The sequence below is a fragment of the Grus americana genome, chromosome 2, assembly GCF_028858705.1.
Source record: "Grus americana isolate bGruAme1 chromosome 2, bGruAme1.mat, whole genome shotgun sequence".
NCBI lineage: Eukaryota > Metazoa > Chordata > Aves > Gruiformes > Gruidae > Grus > Grus americana.
In genome coordinates, this window is record NC_072853.1 from 126,171,463 (window position 1) to 126,194,079 (window position 22,617).

A 22,617-nucleotide genomic window follows, 5' to 3' on the forward strand; every position below is an offset into this window, starting at 1 on the left:
ATAAAATAGTGCAAATTTTGACAAAAATTACTATTTGCAACAGACCATGCAATTACTAATTTAAGGAGATAAAAGTGTCTACATATTAATATGTTATGAAAATTAATATTATTCCAAATAATATCCTAGTTCACATACTGCATAATACAAAAAGGGAAGCTGTAGATGACCTTGAATGTGTACAATGAAAATTTAAATTATTTTTCCACTTTTGCCAAATGCTCTTTTGAATTACAAGGCAGTTTTCATTTTGTCATCCTTGAGTGCATGGAAATGTTGAGGAATTTCTCTGCAAAGTAGTTATTTCCAAAACCCTGCCAATGAAGGAGTCTGAAGATGTTGATCTTATATTAGAAGATATTTTTGCATTTTAGGCTACTATTCTTATTTGGCTAAGATATGGATGATGAAAAGACATTTTGAATAACTGATATTTCATTCTCTACTCTTCTTTCACAATGATAACTTTTATGATGTCTTATAATAATAAAAGCTGGTAACGCTTTAGTTGATGAAATACAGAAATCTTTTTCCTAAAATTAATGTTCAGGAAATACTAAGCATTTCTGAAGGATCGAAGCTTAATAAAAATCTGGATGCGAATTGCTTGCATACAAAACAATGTGTGATCACTTCAGTGGCCTGGATGCAAACCTGTATTCTGGAAGAGACTAACAATCTGCCTTCCCGTCACAGTTCTTTCATAGCTATGAAATTTTTTTTTTGCAATCCAGCCTCAAGTGCCACACTAGAAAGAATATTTTCCTTTTGTGAATAAAGTAGGACACTTTATAAAAAAGTGCTGAATCTTGATTCTCTTAAGGCAACACTTCAAATAAAAGTTAGTTTCAGTTGCACACATGAAGATGTTAACAGATTGATTGAAAAAGAAAAGGATTAAAAATTATAAATACCATTTTAAATAAATTGGATTTTATGACAATGGAATTGATTAGATGAGGGTTTCAAATGTACATTTGAAGAAAATGACATGACATGCTATGAAAACCAGTTTTCATAAATGTTCCTTGTCGTTCTTTATTTTTCACATGGCTGTCCCGGGGACTAGGACTAACTTTGTAAGTCTCTAAACTAGCATTTAAATCTAAGAACTAGCAATTCAGGATGTCAGTGTAATATCCTTCAAGCAGCAGTTAAGAAAGTGTCCTGGTTTTAGCTGAGAGGGTTGATTTTCTTCATAGTAGCTAGTGTGAGGATATGTTTTGGATTTGTGCTGGAGACAGTGTTGATAATATAGAGATGTTTTTGTTCTATGGACTTATTGTTGAGCAGTGTTTACACAGGGCCAAGGCCTTTTCTGCTTCTTGCACTGCCCTGCCAGCGGGATGGCTGGGAGTGCACAAGAAGTTGGGAGGAGACAGACAGGACAGGTGACCCAAACTGACCAAAGGGATATTCCATACCATATGACGTCATGCTCAGTTTATAAGGAGCTTGGGGGGAAGAGAAGGGGGGGGGCGGCGGCGTTCGGAGTGATGGCGTTTGTCTTCCCAAGTAACCGTTACGTGTGACAGAGCCCTGCTTCCCTGGAGATGGCTGAACACCTGCCTGCCCATGGGGAGTGGTGAATGAATTCCTTGCTTTGCTTTGCTTGTGCGCGCGGCTTTTGCTTTACCTATTAAAATGTCTTTATCTCAACCCACGAGTTTTCTCACTTTAACTTTTCCAATTCTCTCCCCCATCCCGATGGGGGGGGGAGCGAGTGAGCGGCTGCGTGGTGCTTAGCTGCCGGCTGGGGTAAAACCATGACAGAAAGATATCAAATGTTAAGTGCTACTCAGGATGACTTTGTGTTGTCTTTGTCTGTACAGTCTTGCTTTCAACATTAAAATCAGGAATGAAACCTTTTGTCTGGCTAGAATAAACTTGTAGTGGTTCTGTATTTAAGCTCTTCCGATGTTAAAAGCGGCTCATGGTACAGCCGATAAACCTAAGCACTTAGGGCAGGCAGCTGCATGTTGTCTAACATAACTTATTATTATTTTTTTAAAGACACTCCCACCGGTTCCCACATTCTCACTTTCAGCTCTCTGCCCCCTCCATTTTCTGGAGGTAACTGTGGTTGGTGACCTGCCCTGTAAGCAGGAGCAATGAAACGAAGCTGGTTAAAAAACAATCTGCAAACATGTTCTCTGGGGGAAGGACAGCCTTGCCCCCCCAGAGCGAGAGCTGCCCGCAGGCACCTGGCCAGGCCGGGGCTGATTTGAGAGAGAGATTTCAGCAGACATAGACCAGTGTCCCTGGAGCTCCGGAGATGGAGAGAACAGCTGGCATTCCCAGCACTCTCAACTTTGCCCTGGCCACACAGACCGCTACACCTTTGGGCTTTGACAAGTAAATGAGAACTGCTCTGAAGCTGTATCTGTCTGATGGCTTTTATAGGGAAATCTAACAGGGTCATGTAGGTGTTTTCAGGGAAAGCGTGTTTCCACCCGTTCGCTAGCTCTGAAATGCTTATATACCCAAAGTGAAAAATGGTGCCTTAGACAACATAATTTTTAGACTCAGGCATCACAGTGAGCGTGTCTCTCAGTTTAAGTACTGAAAACGCCCTGCAGGATGTAACCATCTATTTAAATTTTCTGAAATAAGGTCTGTGCACCAGTGTGGGTAACAGCAGTCCAGATTTCTCTTTGATAGTGGCTGGAATTATGAATACTTTTACATTATTCAACATTAGTTTCTTTTAGTTGATGCTTGTAGAGAGATGCAGTGCTGGCATATTGTTCCAGGGAGCAGCACACTGTGACAGGTCAGTGAAACTCTAAAAGGCAGACAAGAAGGATAGTTAACCAGGGAGCAAGCTATCAAATTTTTGGGGTGATAAACATGTTTAATTGTATAAATAAAAAAGATTAGAAGTGATCTAACTTGTTTCTCTCCAAGGAGCAGTGTCCCATGTAGCACTGTATAAAGGTTGAACGAGCATTTGGTGCTGGGCACTACAGAATGAATCCATGAGAAAAGAAACTCCTTGGTTACAGTGAATCATCCATCTAATCTAGCAAGCAAGGGCACAGAAAGAACCATAAACGTGAAGCTATAAGAACAGCAAATTCAAACTAAAACCAAGACACACGTTGTTCTGGTGGGAGTGATTGAAACAAACTATCAGGCAAAGTGATGGATTCTCCATCTTTCAATGTCTTGCAGAGCCGGCATGTTCTCTGAAGATCTTTCTTTTTTTTGCCAACTATAAGTTACTCAGAGGACAGTTTGAAGGGCAGTAGCTGATGAGCTGAAGATCCCCTGTGGGCTCAAACTCTCTAAAACATGGTGCACAGCCACAGATCTTACAGGCAAGACACAAAATTTATATAAAAGATGCCAGAGCTTTCTTTTGCAAGCTAAAGGAGGGAAGAGGAACAATAAGGACCACAGTGCAAATGGAAGCCTGAGAGAAGTTAAGCTCCTGTGCAGGTACATCTAAAGCATAAATAAATAAATAGACTATAGTTCCAGGGTGCAAGGAGGACGTATGAGTTTCTTTATGATGCTTTACACATGAGATACCTGATTAGTTTAAGTGTACATTAATTCAGATGCAATATGCATAAACCAGAGCAAATCCACAAAGCTGCAGCATGAAAACAGCTGGAGTAGTCTCTAATTACAAGGAACCTTTTCTGTAGGGGATGTTGGGGATCTGAGATGAAAATTAAAAACAATGCTGTAAAAATCTTCTACTGATATTTGTGCAACTGCAGTACAGAAGGCACATGTGGCAGGTGCCTATCTGCATATACCCATTTTTCCTGGCCAATTCCCTAATTTTTCAAGGCGTAAGGCTCTGACAAGCACGCTACATATTCGCCTGGTGTGTAGGAAACAGCTTGGTGCTTTACTACAGGGAACAATACATGCCTTATCTCAAGGGCTCAACTCATGAAATAACCTCACCCTGCAGAGTTGGTAATGCCACCTTCATCTAGGGAAAAATACTGATTTCCAGCCCTGCCCTTGCACCCACACAAATCCCCTGTCTGCTTTAGGAAGTGATGTTGGCAGTTTCTGGCATGTGGTTGGTTTTTTTATACCTTCACAGTCTGGCAGCAAAGGTGGAACAGCAGAGGTGGTAGTGGCTGGTTGTCTCCTTGAAGCAGGAAAATGTGAACATCACGTAGCTGCACCTCTAAGCTGTTTTTCTGGAAATGTCGCTACAGAATAAATGGGGGGGGGGGGAGGGAGTGGGTAGCAAGACTCACATGTCTGATTCACAAATCCCCAAAGTCTATGCAAAGGTTTTAATCCAGCAATAATATTAGTTTCCGATTTTACTTCTTCTTTGGGGATATAGAACCTTTGTAATGTGCCATGTTGCTTGATACTGCTAAAATGATGTGGCTGTAATCCTTTTTTTTTTTTTTTTTTTTTGCTAAACAGGAGTCAGTGTGATCATTATCTTGCAAAGGTTCAAATCTTTGCCATTTCCTTGGCGCTACCATTACACTGATGCTACCAGTGGAAGAGCACAAGCTACTCTGAGCTGTTATGTATTCATCATTAGCATAGAATTCTGTTGATTCTCCATATATTTTTTTCCAAGGCTGAGCTACATGAACAGCCTAGAATATAATCATTTAGCACTGAGTTTAAATAGTAAGTACTATACATTGTTTTCTGTGCAGTTTGCCTCAAAGTAGAATAAATAGCAGGAAATACTCACAAATATGTTTGAGTCTTAAGATTCAGTGTGTTTGAGTGTTAAAAATGCTCTAAGTGATCCTGCTATAGCAGGGAGGTTGCACTAGATGATCTCTAGAGGTTCCTTCCAACCCCTACCAATCTGTGAATCTGTAAATGATTTTTTGCTCCATGGTGGATAGGCATTTTCTGATAGCTGCTTTTCAAATGGAAGTTAGAGACATACAGATGTTGGGTTTTTTCTGCTAGATATTCAACAAGCAAGACTTCTTTTTAAGGCATGTTATTCTGTTCTGTCCCTAGTTATGCCTTTTCAGATATCTCTGCAGTTTGTTGTATGATAGGAAAATAAGATGAAAATTACGTGAAATGTTCATTTTAAAAGTACACCCCCCCACACACCCATTCTGTAAGATTGGAGTTGGGAACCTCTGCCTAGGCAGAGAGTCCAAAGCCTTATACTGCCAATTTGGACTTAGTTCAAAATATGGCCAAGTATTGAGCAAACCTAGACTAAATTATACATTCAACTGCAAACCAAGTGGAACACCAAGTTTCTTATGATCCCAGCCCTAAACAAAGCCTTGCAGTATCAACAGTCCTACACCGTACATTTGTTCAAAATAGCAACCAAAGCCAAAAATCAAGATCATTAAGACCCAGCCTTGGTTACCTGTATGTAGCCCAGAAGGAGTTATTTAGGTGTTAGTTAGGTATTTCCCCCTAATTTCCAGCTCTCTTCCTTTAACGTTGTTATCAAAGGGCTGTTCAGTGATAAGTATGTCCCTCCTTTTTTTTTTAAGCTTTGTTATAGATGGGATGTAGCTCACTGGCACTGTATGCTCTATTGCTTCTTGAATTAGGCAAGTTCTATTGTTTCTTGAATGTTGCCTGCAGATTCATATGAGTACATCCTTCCCTGGGGACGTACATAATCTTCTCCTTTCCCATCCAGGGGAGTGTGATTACAACGGAGTGCAGTGTGACAGATGTGGGTATTATAAACAGACTGTCAGCGCTTTCTGAATGACTCAGGCATTAGTTTTCCCTCCTACCAAACACCAACAGAATGTTCTGTGTATCTCTGTATTGTAAATTACCATCTTGGTATCAGTTCTCATTCATTGCAACACTGTATTTTAGCCAAGCACTGATAACTGTACATTGCAATGTATATGATCCCTCCTTCCTTCCTTTGTCTGCTCATTTGTTCCTGCCTCCCTTCTCCTGCTCTAGTTGCAACCGGGACCTTTTATTTGTTCTCAAATGGAAATCAGTCTAGATTTGCATTTCTTGAGGATGTCATCCAATCTTTCATTTACTGCCTTTTTATGGATTTCTGGGTTCTGCATTTCTTTTCTATTAAGAGAGAACTGTCTTGAACCTTTGCACCTTTTTATTGTGTGTTAATGTAACTGTTCAAATCACACAGCTCATGACTCACTTCTCCTAAGAGTTCATTTTTTTGTTATTACAAATCTATAGTGAAATTGGAGAAGCACTCTGCCTTGCAGTACATTTTACACTTACATGAACATACAGACAGAAGACTTTTTATTCCTAGAGGTCCCACTTTCTTGTAATTCATTTCATGCTAAATAAAATGAAGGGCTATCCATTTTACCTCTGACTTGGAATCCAAAAAAACAGAAGAAAGCTCAAAAATGAAAGCAAATCTCCACTGAAGTTTAAATGGCTTCTGTTCAATGGAAGAAAAGAACAGTAAAAACAAATAGGTTTTTTCATCCAAATGCAAATGGAGCTAGAGGAACCTAATGTACGTGCTACCTTTAAAGTTCTTCTGTCAAATCTAGTCCTGTTTTTTCCTTTGTCTCGTTGAGCAGATTTATGTCGCTATGGCAGGGAAATGATTCGTGAATGTTCTTGCATCTAAAGGTAAGTCTCTTATGGCTTCTGAATTCTCCTATTCCCTGTTTTTTTGGTTTGGTGGTGTTTTGGGTTTTGGTTTTTTTTTTTGCTTACTCAGAAGTTCAAAGCCTGTTGTTTGGGCACATACCCTAGTACTCTAGGTTGTTAAGCAAAGGGAATCCTCTGTCTTCTCTTGCTGCCCTGCAGCAGGAGAAAGAGGTGTACTTGCGAGTGCCTGAATGCTTAGTACCGATGCCTGAGCTCTCAACGAGATCTTGGGGGCTGACACCCACCTTCACAGCTAACTGCAGATCAGGCCAAAGGAAGGATAAAATTTGAGTCTCTCTTCCCTGCTCTGCTCTTGGCATCTTCTGTCTCCAGGTTTGGACTCCTAGTTCTCAGCTGCAGTCTCAGCACTTACAGGGTTTGACGGACAAACATTGGTGGGCTCCTTCTACTCTATATGCCCCTGGATGGAGGACATTGTTGCTTTAACAGAGCTGGCACGTAGGCACACTGCAGCAGCACAAGTGCCAGTCCTTCAACTTAATTCAGTCCCCCTTTCCCCAGCACTTTAACCCAGGACACCAGGTGGGCACTGAAGCTGCTGAGATGCAGGAGTGTGTGTCATGCTACTGATGCAGAGCAGGGCAGCAGAGGTGCAGGTGAAGATGCAATGTGGACAGTCCTGGTCTGTAACACCTTGAGCTTCTGCAGCCCATGGGCCTGAGCCTGACAGTCCTCCCATTCAGCACATAACTCAGCCTTGGGAACACCAAGCAGAGCCCAGCCTCTGACTTCTTAAACATTGCAGGGTGCAGCTTTCAGCCTCTGTATGAATCTGGACCGCAGAGAACTGAACCTGAGAGCATTAGCTTCTCTCTGCCTTAAGCTGCAGAAGGGCCACAGAGTTGCTTTGCAAGTACTGCCCAGCCCAAAGCACAGACTGAATCTTAGTGGGACCTTATCCAGCATTTCTTGTAGGCGTGCGTGTGTATGTTGGCAGGAAACGAAAGGATCTGGCAAGCGAAGAATTCCCTAGCCCAATCCTCCCTCTAGCCCCATCCCGTCCCTTGCAGGGTAATGGTCTGTGCACGGAGCTCTTTTGGAAAAGCTTTTTCACAAGGAGAAATATGTCACTTCACATAGCTTCTGGTATCCCAGCCCCAGTGCAGTGGGATCCTTCAGACCCTCCTGCATGGGTCCAGCCATGGAAATGTGGGCTAAGCCTCTTTCTAATTACTGTTTTTTTATTGCAAGAATGTTCACAGGAAATATAAACATTATAGACTCCATCACACACTAAGTCATGCTCCAAACTGTCTCTCAGTATTGGTCTTAGTCTAATACCATATAGTTCCCCATGTTCAAGAATAACAGGCAAAAGGTCTCTTTCCCTGTGGGACAGGGGACATTGGACATGCCATTCCTTCAGGGAACAGAAGTAAGGGACTATAGCTCCTGGCTCCAGTCAGATGCTACAAGAACTGAGCATATGGCTTGTTCCTAGCACCAGCTTCGTGAGTTGGTGAGTAAGATTTGTTTGCAGATGTATTGAAAAATTGCGAACAACAGTCTTGACTGGAGAAGAAAGGCCTGCATTTGCAAGGTAAATTATTTGGGATAAATCACACAAGTGACTCCAACCTCCTTCAATGCAGCTGTTTACATGAGGTGCTGCTGAACCAAGAAACAGTCAGGAAGGACAACCCGAAAAGAACTGGGTGAACAATTTCCTTTCTCAGTGGCTGCTGTTGCTGTGTTGGCTGCGTGACTGTTTAACTCAGCAGTCTGTTAGAATGAAATTCATTTCAGATCCAAGCATTTTTCCACATTTTGGGTTCATATTTACATTTGTTAAGGTTAATAGACCTGACAACTTCTTCATGTTCTCACCAGGGAGCAGTCACTGACAAACTGTGGGAGGGACTGAAACAATATTCTCCACAGAAAGAAAAAATCTGTGCATGATAGGGCTGTTACACATTCCTCCTTAGTAACAGTCTTCAGTCCCCGTTGGTGCAAATCAGTGTAGTGCCGCTGACTTTACCTCAGCGATGCTAATTTGCACCACCAGCAGATCTGACTGCCTGTTCTTGCTACTCATCTTTCCAGTGTTCTTCCAGTAACCGTGGTGGAGCCTCAGCGTTTCCTAAATCCACTTTGTTCTTTTAGATTCTTTCTTGGTGTTTTTCTTTTTCTTCTAAAGTATTTCTGTTTCTATTTCTTCTGCGCTTGTGCTATAGAGCCCCAACTTTAAGTGCTCTATCTTGCCTTTTTACCTCATCTGCAAAAAGCAATTTTTTGGTAGCACAGCTAGAAGGGAGAGGTGAGGCAGGAGGTGCCTTTGGACACTTGTAAGGTTGCACGCCTTTAAAAAAGAAGTTAATACAGGAATACAGGAAATTCATTCGGGAGAGAACTGAATTGAATTTTTTAAGGGGAATACATAATCTGGGGAAGTATGAATCTACATTCCTCCCACTGGCATCAGGGCGCTCAGGGAATCCGAGGCAGGGACATTAGTGAGTCTGAGACACTGCTCTTTTAGCTTTCTTCCCCTTCCCAGACTGCACAGAAGACCACACTGGCAGACTTTAAAGATTCAAGCAGGCAAGTAAGACCTAAGAAGTTAGCTCTTTTGAGTTGAACTGCAGTAACTGGCCGTATACTGGCTCTTAACTTAAAATAAATGTGAACAAAAATGCAGCAGCTAAATGGAGGAATCTAAGGTAAAATATTTTACTTGCATTTAAAACTGCATAAACATTATGTGTAGGTTCTGTACCTAAGCTAACGTGTCGTATCTTGCCACTGAGGGAACCAAATCCAATATGTGAGTCCACATAGAGAGTACTCTTTCTTCCCCTTCTTCCAGGTTCAGTACAAGGAGGCAGGAACTGAAAGGTGGTAACGGTGTTTAAAAATCTCTGCTTTGCAGACTAGGTTTCCCAAATATTCATCCCCAAAGCCTGCCAGGCATTTTATTAGATAGTTTCATTGCATTCCTTTGTGCTCTTGCCTTTAATGAAGTCTGGCTCAATCACTGCAGCGCTCATCCGTGGAAAGATCTTCCACCACAATGCCTTGACGTTAGAGGTCTCCATAACAAATGTTTCCCAAAAGTAGATGGGACGTAGAGTACGGTAAAGGGGTCAAGTTCTTGCTGTTAGTGACCTTGTGGTGAAAAGGGTAAGCTGGCCTTGATTAGCACCTTGTATTAGCCTCTGTGACAGATGATACTGCTCTTTCCATGGGAGTCCCAGCAACAAATGCTGCACGTGGCCAAGTGCTAATCATACTTGTTTATTTGCAGACTAGCCTTCCTCTTACTATGCTTACCTCTTTTCTTTGCCTCCAGCTCCACTCCATGTATCTTCCAGTGTTTTGGAAGCCCAGGAGCAGAAATGTCATGGCTTCCCATCAGTGCACCTTTGTAATCTTCTGTCATATCTTGTTTGCCATGTGTGGTTTTTTTCTTTTTGTTTCATCAGAAAGTTCTAGTGCACATCCTCTCTGTGAAGTTTTAATGTAGCTCTTTGTCAGACAAATCGCATATGGTGACTAATTCAGGAAGAAAGATCGGGTAAAAGTCAAATAAGGTCTCAAAGATTTGGCCCCGAGTGAAGAAGCTAAATATAAATGCAAATAGGAAAGGTAGACTGGGGGGTGGACGGGATGGGATGGGGAGGAATGCTATCTTGAATACAGCTTTTCTTCAGGGATAAATAAATTCAGGACATTTTTAGATACGGGCTGAATAAGAGTATAATGCTGTATTTGTCCTCAGTTTTTATCACAACCGAGAAGAGTGAAAAATTGCCTCATCTGTAAGGGCTTGGAATATAATGAGCAAGAATGAGCTTCACTGTCAGTCCTAATAGCTTTTCCTCTGAACAGATAGCTGCAGTGGGGGAGATGTCACTTGTTCCAGCAGTTACAGAGTACCACTAGTTAACTACAAGTTTCTCTTTGCAACTCAGCTGGCTAGTTAGCAAGACAGACACCTTCGATGGTGCACTGTGGAGCATTTGTTACAGACATAAATATACAGCTGTAGATGTACATAAAGAGAAGCAACACATATAAATGCATACAGAGAGGAGGAAAAGGCTAAAAACCAGGTAGCCTACCAACAAATGTAGCTGTTTCACTGTTGTGCTCCGTCATTTTAAACACATGAATTAAAACTTCATGCAAAGTTTAGCTCAAATAGAGTAATACCAAATTTTCTTAAAATATCTCTTTATACTAATATATTAATACATGCATATAAAATACAGAACATATATGTACCATATACATATTCACTGAGAGGTTAGCTTTAAGTACTAGTCAAGTACTAGTACAAGTCATTCTGAGCAGGACTGAAGATATTCTGTTAAGTCCCTAAAACCACAGGTTTATTTAACCTCTATACTGAGGAGCAGCAGTACATGTTCTTAACGTACCACTAGATGGTGACTTGTGTAATGAGTTGTTGACTTTGATCCTAAAGCACATTTCTCTTTTTATTGGAATGAAGCAGAATAATGTTATTACTGTCTGCATTGTTAATAATTTACCTCTAAATATATTGCCGTAAGCATCCTGTTGGTTGTAAGAGTCTAAGGAAAAGCTATGGAAAAATAAGGTGAACGTGGTCCCTGCCAGGTTCTGGGATTTTTAGCTTTGTACAGTTCAAAACTTTTTTTGTTTTGTTAATAGGGGCTGCAGGATGTCATGTACAGATGATTAGGCTACAATTCAGATGCCTCCTGAGCCAAAAAAGCATCCAAGCTTTTCTTCTGTTACGTCATGCCACATGCATCATCTTGTACAAACAGTAAGCCTTCCCACATCAGGCAAAACTGTCTTCCCCGGTGCGTGTTGTGTTTCCACTCAGAGCAACCTCTCATTTTAGCTGTCTGCTATTAAAAGGCTACTTCAAAATCATCCTTGGCACCTTTCCCTACATGGTTGCAGCAACGAGATCAAACAGAAGCACTTTGTTGGGCAGCTGTAGTCTCGCTCTTCAGCTGGACAAGGGATCAGACTGTTATCAACAACAGGCTGTACCGGAGACTCGCTCACTGCTTCCCTCTGCTGACACTTGTTGCTATTAATACTCCTCTTCTGGCATAAAGGGTGAGAAAGCCTTTAGCCTCAGATAATTGGTGAAAGTTCATTGATGACTATGCACTGAATAAGGAAAAGTATCATTTCTCTCTCTCCTGTTAATGCATCATTGAGATTGGAAGCTATTTAGAGCTGAATTTGTCTTTTTTGTACAACATGCTTTGCTTTTGTACAAAATTTCCTAAAATTGGGCGACCTATCTCCGGTTGTTTAGCCCAGGCTGCCAATCTTTATCTTAACAACAACACCACAACTAATAAGAACAATTCATTGCAATAAGTGATGACTTCCTGGAATTTTCTCATCATTTAACAGACTGTGACATACAGGTTATGGCTTTCAAAAGCAACTGAAGAATGAGACAGTCTTGAACGCCTCGGTTCCTGGTAATCAGACTCATTTAAGGAGACTTAAAGTCTGTAATCACAAATCACTTTTGGCCTATACAATTGACTCCCTTTCTGCAAGTGATTAGTGAATAGTTTGTAATGGATATTGCTGTGATTTGAGGCCCAGGAGCATTAGCAGGTATCTCCTTGCTTTACTTGTGCTCTGCTGGATGCCTCTGCCATTACAGGGGGCCTCTTCTCTCCACCAATTCAGATTTTCTTTTCTCAAGCAAACACCAGCCTGCGAACTAGCGTTTGTTTTCTGGGAGCATTAACACAAGCTAAATTTTTCTTGTGCAGATGTTTATGGAAAAACAAACCAGGTCTTGACTGAATCAAAATGTGTCTGAAGAGTTACCAAGGTGTCTGAACATCCCTCTCCTGGTCTTCGCTTACCTTCACTGTTGATTGATCTATTACAGCAACGCCTTGTGCATGGCTGGGCTCCAGGCATTTTCTGGTACAGTGCTTATTAATGCCTTGCCAAGATGAAATATTTCTGAAACAAGATTAGCATCAGTATTTACAAGCAGAGGGTTAGCTCTAGAAATAGCTCAATCAAAAGATGTTACAGCAGGCAGCGATTCATGGGAAATTATTTGCAAGTGACACATTCCCCTTCCCCAGTTACACTTAATGTTTTCCTCCCAGCATCAGGTTTGCTCTCCAGTTCAAAGCTTAAATGAGGAAAATGTTTGCTTCCTAGAATACAGCGCGCTCTATTTTCTGCTACCTTTCTGCCTAAAAAACTGCCTATTAATTTCTTAATGTACATATTTCCCTTCTAATGACTAAGCCTTAAGCTGTGCCAATGCTGGCAAAACAGGGTGTGTCTATGCACGCTGAAGTGGACAGAAGAGGAATTACGTTGGGGTTTTTTTCGATTGAAATAATCTCTGGTCATGTCTTGCTAAGCAGTGACTGCTCTTGTAACCAGCTGTGTGGGGACAAGAGAGATGGGAAGAGGTGTCCCGGGAGAGCAGGAGTTTTGGAGGTGCACAGCAGTTATGCTGAGCCCATACGCTATTGGCCAAAGACACTTTATGTGCCTTGGACTATCTTAAAGATGAGCATGATTTTTAAATCTAGCCTTCTACCATGGCAGGGTGTGTTTTTGGGAGACGCAGCAGTCCTTTTTTTTCCATTCTGAGGAAACAACAACCAATATCTTGGCTTTCAGAATGGGTATATAGTCAAGTCTTGTAAATGGAATACAGCTAATTTGCAGTGTCCTGCCGTGAGCCTAGTGACACTGTGAGCTGAACCCACAGTGTGACCAAAACTGGCTTCAGGCAGAGTGCATGTCTTTTAAAGCAAACACACAAACAAAAAGCAAAAGCAAAACCCAAACCCAACCCAAAAGCAAGCAAAAAAATTACATAGAAGAAAAGTGAGAAGAAAATGGTGATTATTCCTTACTCTGTTTGAAACAGAAGCTTTTGCTAGACCATAATCTGTATTCTACCTCTCCTTTCACTACAACTTGTCAGATAAATTTTGAAACCTAAGACAAAAATTGGTAGTTCAAAAAACTGCTCCCATTAAACTATTTTAGAGGGTTATAATCTAATCAAGAAATGCGTTCTAAATCTGGCTTGCTTTTACCAGCTAAAGGGATTTTTAAAGAAAGATATGCTCTGGCAGACTATATGTGCACATGCCTTGTAGCTGAGTATCAGCTAAAGAGTTAATCCTTATAGAAAATGTGCATAACATAGACTAGAGCTCATGTGATTTTTCTGTTTTACTGTTGAATAAAGTATCTGGGAACAACGAATGTGATACGTCGCTGTTACTAATGCTGTAGCCTGTCCTTTTGTTTAATTACTGCAATTAATCTTAATCTGTCTTTGTTTGGCAACAGCTAGGTTAGGAAGAACCAGCTGAATGCTTTTAATAAAGACTGCTGTTTTGATCACTAAACTCATAGTTTTTTCTTTGGCAGATAAAAATATTCAGTATTTTATTGCAATCTGAGTGGATGCTATGTGGTTCTTCAAAATACAATTGTGTATTACTGAGGGAATGGGAAAAATATTTGCTACAAAGGAATATTTTTGTAAACACAGTAGAAAAATGAAATTCAGTGTGTCTAGAACATTTTGCCCTGCTCTGTCTCTAAAAATGACACAGCTGTGTTTCACATTGTATGAAGTACTCACACAAGCATTTAATTCACCCATTGTAAATCGAGCTACATAAAGATGATGTAATAATTAGGTTTGAAACAGATGGAAGGCCTACTTTAGATAATACACTCACTAAAATAGCATATGCTGGCTTCCTTCAATTCTATACATTTTAGTCTGTAAAGCTGTACTTTTGATCAGATGACAGTTACCGAAAATAATAGAATAGGCAAGATTTGCACAAAAATTTCTGGGAGTGAAACTCTTCAGTTTTGCAGTACTGCATTTTTGTAGGCATTGCTGTCTATTCATAGCACTCCATGTACAGTTTCTTGGTTGTGATTCCAGGAAAACACAGTGAAGGAGTACCAATCTCATTGAAACAAGCTTCAATTTTTCCATTGAGTGTCAATGAGTAGAATTTTACCCCATGTAGGCCAAAGGACCATAAGCTGCTCTGGTCTCACCTGGGCAAACATCAGCCAAGTGGGTCATCTGGTCTTTATCTACCCTTGATCATGCGAAGAAAAGACCGTGCACATATAGAGAGGATGGAGCACACTGTCTGGATAGTCACACCTCCAAAGGTAAGCCCTCTATTGCAAGTGGGCCTCCAGCATCTCTGTAAGAAGAAAAGGTTCTTTTGTTCCCTTTCCAATGCTCATTCTCGCAAGAGCCCAATTAAAGTTCTCCACTGTTTTCAGCTCTTCTGGCCGTGAACAACAGCTGGTGTCCTATCTGGCATAGCAGGTCAAAACCAAGTCTGAACTTCACCTGGGAGAAAACTGGAACCTAATGCAGCGTTTTGCAGAGCAGGCATTGCCTCATACCATGCAGCCAGCTCTCCCGAGTGAGCAGGTAAACACAGCTTCTGCAGATTTCAGAGACAGCCTTGATAAGAAATTGCTGGGTGGTAGTGACAAAGGCATCAGGTATTGCAAATGCTGCAAAATAAAGTTGGTCATGGTACATATGCCGTTTCTAGGTGTAAAGATTTTTTAGTGTTTATAGAGACATGCTGGTATTTGTTTGTGCCAGCATTACACAGAAGTGACTGGCGTGCTCAGATCCTGGGATCTGGATGATTTTATTTTCAGAATGACTGTGTTCCTGACTTCTATTTCAAAAGTATTTTAAATTGTAAGAAACCTTCTGAGTGTTTTGACCTTCTACGTGTCTGTCTTAGACGTCTGCTTGTGTCTCACACAGCTCTGCCTGCTGTGAGGTGACTTCTTAGTATTTACCCCTTGTGCTACTTACGCCCACCACAATGCAACTCAGGAGGAGACCAGTGTTGGGGGAAACTGAAAGTGTTGCATGGATTTGTTTGGAAAACATGTCAATGTCTGTAAAATGAATGTGCTGAGGCTTTTTCATGCATGATTTTGCGTTGGCTGGGTCAGAGAGGTAGGGCTGAAGAAATCCTTCTTTGGACCTATAATCCCAGCCCCTTTAGCAGGGGGCTCTCTGCTCCAGACAGTGCAGTCATGTAGTTCAGACCATTGCTCAGACTCAGTATGAATGAGAGCAGATTAGGGAAACAGCGTTAATCCCCCTCAATTTAATCAGTGCGGAGTCACCCAGCTGTGACTGGGCAACCATCACTTGCTCCCTGAAGGCCCAGCTCAGCGCTAGGAGTACACGTGCTTGTGTTTTACCAAATAAACTTCGGTCTGTGCTTGCAAGATGTCCTCTACAGGGATGCAAGTCTAAATTAAGTATATGCACATAAAATGACTCCATGAGTAATTAGTTCAAATCTAAGAATTTTCAAAGCAAGACATGGTTTTGTTGACTTGAGAAAACATTCGGTGTCTATTTATTATTACAAACAAACCCCAGCAGATTCTAATTGCTATTTTCTTTTCTTATTACTGTGGCATTCAGGAACACTGAAGAGAGAAACAGTCTGTGGCCCAAAAAGCTTACAAGCCAAGGATAAGACGAGGGATAGCAGATGAATGTGATGGAGGTGTCAAAGTTGTTTCAGCAGTGGGACTAATACATAAATGCACTATTTTTCTTAAGAAAAAAAAGTTAAGAGAAGAAAGGAAAGGGAAGGATTGAACGCAGTATGGCGTCTGGCCCCAAATGAGAGCTTGTTATGGGTGTCTGGAAAAGATGCAAAGGAAATGAAGAGCTGGATTTTTCACAAAGCTGCTACAGATCCCAGTACTGGCCTCTCTCTCACCCGCTGGCTCACAAATAGGCATCTATCTCCCTGTTTTGTCTCTGGTAAGAGTCAAGAGCTCTCAGCTTCCTCTTTCACTCTGCTGTACTTTTTATTGACAGTTAAACAGCTCCTGGGACCCTGGTCCTATGGTGGTCTTCGGCTGAGAAGACTACAGAGATGTTCTGCGGCTTTCTCTTCCTTTTTAAGTATTTTATATAAAACTGAACTATCTAAACAGAGGGATCGTGTAAGCCCAGTTCCAGGCTGGGCTCTCATCCTGTGATGAAACCACTTGGCAGGGAGGTGGGAAGGAGTTTCACCATGCTCAGCACCTGGGCAGTGTGTCCACTTCTGGCACTGCAGCATATCAGGCCAGATCTGCAGTAAGACACCACAACATTTTGTGGATGCTTCTGATAGCAGAAAAACCATGAAGACTCTCACTTAATACCTGAGTGATAGACCCTCCTAAAGTAAACTGATCCTGAGATGGAAACAAAAATAAAATACATATATATATACACACACACACACATATACAGGAGAATATTTACTCTTGAGGCAAGGCTCTGAGGGCCTTTGTATTGAAAATAAGCAGCTTGTTTGATGCGATACTGAAGTGGGAACCAACAGAAGGATTCAAAGACCTGACTGAAGGTCTTCTGTTGAAACCGTTGCCTCCTAGGAGCAGAAGATCAGAGATGGGCTGTGAGGTTTTGTTCTGTTGTAAGTTTGGGACAACAGTGTTATTTGTAATGGGTTGAAATCAGACATCCAAGTCATCGAAAATAAGTTTTCATACATCCTATATACTACTGCACAGCATTTCTGCTATGTTCGTGATGCATGCTTTGTAGAAAAAAGTATTTTGTGTAAGCTTCAGAAAGCAATCTTCTCGACTGCTGCCCTTTTCCTTCATCTGTCAGTCATGTTGCTAACTGCAGGCAGTACGCTCATTTAGCATATTGCAGAGATGTGTCCCTTCGTTTGGTTTACAAATTCTTCACTGAGAAAGTGTTTGTTATTTGGCGTTATTAAACAGCTGATTTTGGAGGAGCACATTTGAGCTCTGGATTGTTTGCCAGCAGTTTGTAATAAGCCAAGAAAGAGCAACAACATATAATCAAATCCATTATGACTACATTAAGATTACAGTAGAGAAAAGAAATTAAACAAACAGAAGTATTGCAAAAGTACAGCTAGGAACAATGAAGATATCTGAACAATGTTGTAAACACTTATTACTGCTTACGTAAGGACCACTTGTCTGTTTACTCTCAAGCCTGGGACTGAACAGACTCTCCTTTTAAGGCTGCCCTCAGATAAGGTCAACCTCTGTTAATATGGAATCATATCAAATATAAACTTGTTTGTTTCTTAGCAATACCGAAACCATTCCTTAAGTGGCCAAACTCTCCCTTCTGTCCTGACAATTTTTATCATTGAACAAACAACAGGAATAAAAATGCAAGTAAGATGATAAAATCATAGAGGAATCTATCATCCTTAGGAAAAGCAGATTTTTTTTTTTCCTTTAAAGAAATATTTAATATGGATAAATTTAGAATTTAAAGGAAAATAATAGTTACCATAGATACATAATGGAGAATTGGTATTTGAAAAGCACTAATGAAGATAAGCCTTCAATGGAGAAAACAGGTAATAAATTAGATGCAGTGCCAGTTCAGGCCTGAAAATTCACCTTTCTTCTTGATATGGGGAGGAAACAGAAGGCAGAAAAAGTAAAGAAATACAGACAAGCCCTAGCAGAGAGGAGGCAGAGGTACTAGGCTCCACAGAAGGCAACCGGGAATAGTTTTGTAAGTCAAATCTGTTTCCCAGTTCTCCCTCATCTGACATTTGCCGTGGGAGAGGGGATGGAGATGGCTGACAGCACCAGCCGTCTGCCCTGCACACCACGCTGCTGGCTGGCCCACGCTCTGGCAGCAGATTTATCTTGCCAAAGTGCAAACGCGAAGGGCAGTTGCAGCGATGTGCAAGCTCCTACCAGCCAGAGAAGCATCCTAGTTACTGAAAAGCATGTTTTTAAGGGAATGGTCTCATGCGATGATTGCTATAAAAAGTCTGTCTGTCTCTTCTAGCATCTTTTGATGAAAATTTTAATAGCAGACTTCAGATTATTGGGCTATAAAGTTAATTGGGACTTGGTTCAACCAGCTACTATGCCATTAAGACCAGTGGCTTTCCTGGTATTGAATTTGTCTAAAAAAGAATTATTCACTGTGTTCTCAGAAGGAAGGATTGTATTTCACTATTTTGCTAGAGACGGCTGCTGAGGCAGAAAGAGAACAGAGAGAGAGGGAAAATATATGGCACGCTGTGCAAATGATATGGTCCTTCTCTCTTCTCTGCTTAATTCAGTCCTCACCAGGTTTTTACAGGCAGGCTGCACTCAGTTTGCCTTTCAGAAGCTGATGACTGGAAATGCCGTCTCTCACCTCTTTCCCTGCCCCAGCTCCAAACATGGCAACTGATTCCCTCAGAATGGGGACTCTGAGTAGCTGGGAATCATTACATTTTCCCAGGTTTCCCCTGCGATGATTTTGCCATTTAGTGTTAAAGAAAACTAGTTAGCAACATAGCATTCAAACAGTAACTAGCTGCTGGAGATAAAGGTAAATTAAGCTTATTGAGACTGGAGAGACCAGCTCTTTTTGTCAGTACATTTACACTGAAGTACAGCTGGTGGGAAGCAGTTGTGGATCTGACCTGGCCATACCAGGGGGCATTTCTATCTGCTTTCTGCAGGGTTTTCTGCTCTCAGTTACCCAGGCAGTAAAAATTAGTTGGAGGGGAATTCTTATTCTTCTTAGGCACAGCCCTCTTGATTACAGCCAGAATTACCACTGCCTTCTGGGAATTAAGTCAGTGCCTTTGAAAATTAAATCACGAGGAGGGTTGCTGGTTTTGCAGCAGTTTTCAATATCTGAAATGTATTTCAGGCTTCATAGAAAGAAAACCACTGAGCCTTTCTTCATACACAGAGAATGGCGTGATGGTGACCTTTTTCAGTGCAAAACCTGAGAAGCTCAGCTAAGAACATAGACACGAATTGCTTGGGAGAGGGGCTCTGGTGGTAAGCTCTGCAAGGGGGAGGGTAGGTGATCAGAGGTCTCATGGGTCAGCAGTTGGCACCAAAGGGAATTGTAGGACTTCTGGGTATCTGCAAAAATGTGGGTCTGAGCTCTATGCACCTTTATGAAGTGTTTAGGTACAAGTCCTCTGTGCTGTGCAAAGCTGCAGGGACAGGATGAATAAAGCCCAGGACTGCACCATCACCTCCTACCTCTGTGTCATCAGGACATGAGCAGCAGCCAAGGCTGTCATCACTTATCCCATGCTTGTGGGAAGCACTGGGTAGCTGATGTCTGGTAGGGTGCCTCTCTCGAGACCCAGCATTACAGGCTGCGGAAGAACATAGATGAGCTAAAGAAATAATGACAAATGGGCAATGGAGATCATGGGGCTTCTGCTCATGCACTAGCCCATACTGCTGTGCTCTGTGACTCCTTTACTGTGTATTCAGATCATATTTGTATTCTTGAGGATGTATGAATTAGATTAAAAGTGGAGAGATAAAGCTTGCCATACAGGATCAGTCTGCTGAGCCATCTGCACCAGTATCCTGCTCTAGGACCAGATGCTCTGAAAAAAAGGCTCACAAAACTCAGTAAGTGACATGTAAGGAAATAAAATCCTTCCTAGCTCCTCTCTCATAAAGAGTCTGCTCTGCTTGAAGCTTGACTGCATTCAGAGACTATTCAGAATATTTTTTTTTTTTTGCATGGGGAAGAATTATCGTGTAGCATTAAAAGAACAACTAATTAATGAAGCATTTTTATGATGGAAATTAATTTGCGCTTATGTATTTTTGTATATTTTGTTGTACATAAGCATCCTCCTATGCGTATTTACCTCCACCTAGACCTATACACATACTATGTGTAGTGCAACATGCTCAGTTTCTCCCATAACTTACTATGGAGATCTCTATCTATCCCTGTGTTGGTATGCTCTCTCTTCCACTCTCTTATATCACTTCAATAAAAAAGCTAAAATCCAGAGGAAGACAATAATGCTGTACAAACATTTGAAATGTGAAAAGAAGCAAGAGAAAAACAGTTTTGCTTAGTCAAAACTGTGAGGGATAAAATGAAGGCTCATCAGCTCTGTGTAAAGAAGCAGAGATTCAGGTCAGGTATAAACGTTTCTCAGTGCTAAAGCAGATCAGGTTGTGGAATAAACTACCTGAAAAGATCACTGAGTCACATCAAAGGAAGGATTGTGGAGCTGGAGGCTGTGGAAATTGTGGTGGCATTTGGATGCAGCTAAAGAGCCCCAGTAAGGCTGGGTTAGCCGCCTGACACTGCCGCCTCCACCTCAGGGTCAGTTTTTATTTCATGCACAATTAAATGTGACTTCTGGCTTATCTGCATGTAACTAAAGCTTGCTGTTCAGCTCCTGGTGTCCCTAAAGTCTCAGGTTATGGCTAAGCTTATCCAGCCACCAGCGGATGGGGAGGGGGATGCCTCTGCCCCGGCTCCCTGGGCTGTGCACTCCCAGTCCCTTCCACTCCCCGGGGAGCCACGGAGGGGCAGGAGGGCTCCCTCGTGGGCAGGGGTCACAGCAGGGGAGAGGGGGGAGTAACAGCCCCTTTCCACACCTGCAGCAGGTCAGACATGAGACCAGCACAGCGGTCACATGGAGCCGTGCCCCGTACCACTGCTGCCCATGTTGACCATCAGCTAATGAGCTGGAGAGAGCAAATAACAGAGATGGGCAGAAAACAGCCGGCTTGGCACAACTGTAAGCACACCAAACGCAAACACTGACGGTCATCGCTGTTTCCTGAGGTCAGAGTCACCACTTTGCCATTTGTTGTAGCTGTGCCACCGGTGCCAGTAGCCAGCACCAGCGGGAGGAGGACTCTTGCTTCACCACCAGTGGTCAGACCCGCACTGGGTCGGGGAGCAGCCGGCGCGGTGGGGTGAGTTGCTCTGTGTGCAAACAGCCAGTGCCAGGTGCTGCATGTGTTTGTGCAGCGATGTGCCTGTGTTCCTCTCCTACTTTGATTTCCTTCAAATGTTTTATGCTGCATCTTTCTCATTTCCATGATGGTACTGCATTCCCAATGACACTGTCAGGTGCTTGTCACTGGGATCCAGGGACGAAAGGTCCTTGATCATGGTGACGGTAGACAGTGATCCTGACTGAGCTACAGTGTGATGCCTTTTACTTAGCTGGCCTTTTTTCAAGGAAACACACATCCCGCTTCCACTGACTTCACTGAAGCTTCACGTCCCCCTCCAACAGTGTCGTTGCACAGGATCTAGGATGCATTTTAGGCAACACAGCAGACTTTTACAGCACACCGTAACTCTACACAGCATTTTGGAAGAGCTAAAAAAACCCAAACCCACTTTGAGTTTATCATCTGCTGTGGGAATGCACAAGGGCCATGTGTGTAACATCTCCTTCTGGGACCCGAGCTGGCAAATACACTCTAACCAGTTAGAGCCAGGCACTGGGCAGGCTGGAAGGAGGGGGATGTGTCTGGGTGCAGCCAGTGTCACCCTGCCACAAGCTGGAACTGAACGCTCCATCTTGGCTGCTCCGGTGATGCTGTCCCATCCTCAGTGCCAGGGAGTGCAGCTGGCGCCTGTCCTGGACAGGCTTTGGAAGCACGGGCAGGGAAGGCGGGGGTCTCTGCAGGCACCCCGACCTCAGGGTTTCTGGCCCTCACGCCTTCCAGCAGTATAGATGCAAGGTCTTTACCTAGCTCAGGTACCTGCCTGAGCTCCTTCACAGGGCTCCATGTATGGATAATGAAATTTTTATTTTTCTCCATGAATTACAGAGAAAGTCTTGAACCACTATCAGCTGGTCACCTGTCAAAAGTAACTGAAGTTATGTGAAGTGAATGGTACAGAAGTTACAGCTAAGAGCAAAGGCACAGGAGAAAGGACTACCTAAAACTTGGAAATAACTGAACTAATTGTTTTAAGATTGGTGGTAATGAATTTTTTCCAAATGACTGTCCCAAGTACTAGGAACACTTAGGATGGAAGATCTTAGAAAATTACCCTGTTTTTCAAATTGAGTGTTTTACTACAGTGGCAAACAGAAGGACAAGCCTTTCAGATTGAGTACATCTGAAATGGAAGGTTGTAATGAAGACAGTGGGTTTCTAATCTGTGTGTCAGGTCGCTTCAGGCATTTCTGGGAGAGTCACCAATGTGTCCATAGTTGATAA

At 42.2% G+C, this 22,617-nt stretch overlaps 2 long non-coding RNA genes across 3 annotated transcripts in view; both read left to right on the forward strand.

Annotated features, from left to right (window-relative positions):
• LOC129202813 (uncharacterized) overlaps window positions 1-11,513 on the forward strand; it is a 37,281-nt gene extending 25,768 nt beyond the window's left edge. The window contains exon 5 of one of the 2 annotated variants that reach the window (XR_008575840.1): window positions 11,438-11,513. This is a non-coding gene — a long non-coding RNA (uncharacterized LOC129202813). Of the gene's footprint in view, window positions 1-3,174; window positions 3,405-11,437 lie in introns of those variants that run through there. The other variant, XR_008575839.1, reaches the window with a different exon arrangement.
• LOC129202812 (uncharacterized) lies at window positions 11,511-17,735 on the forward strand. The gene is made up of 5 exons (XR_008575838.1): window positions 11,511-11,661; window positions 12,342-12,501; window positions 14,519-14,757; window positions 14,875-15,028; window positions 16,058-17,735. It is a non-coding gene; the product is annotated as an uncharacterized LOC129202812 (long non-coding RNA).
• Window positions 17,736-22,617: the final 4,882 nt, after the last annotated feature.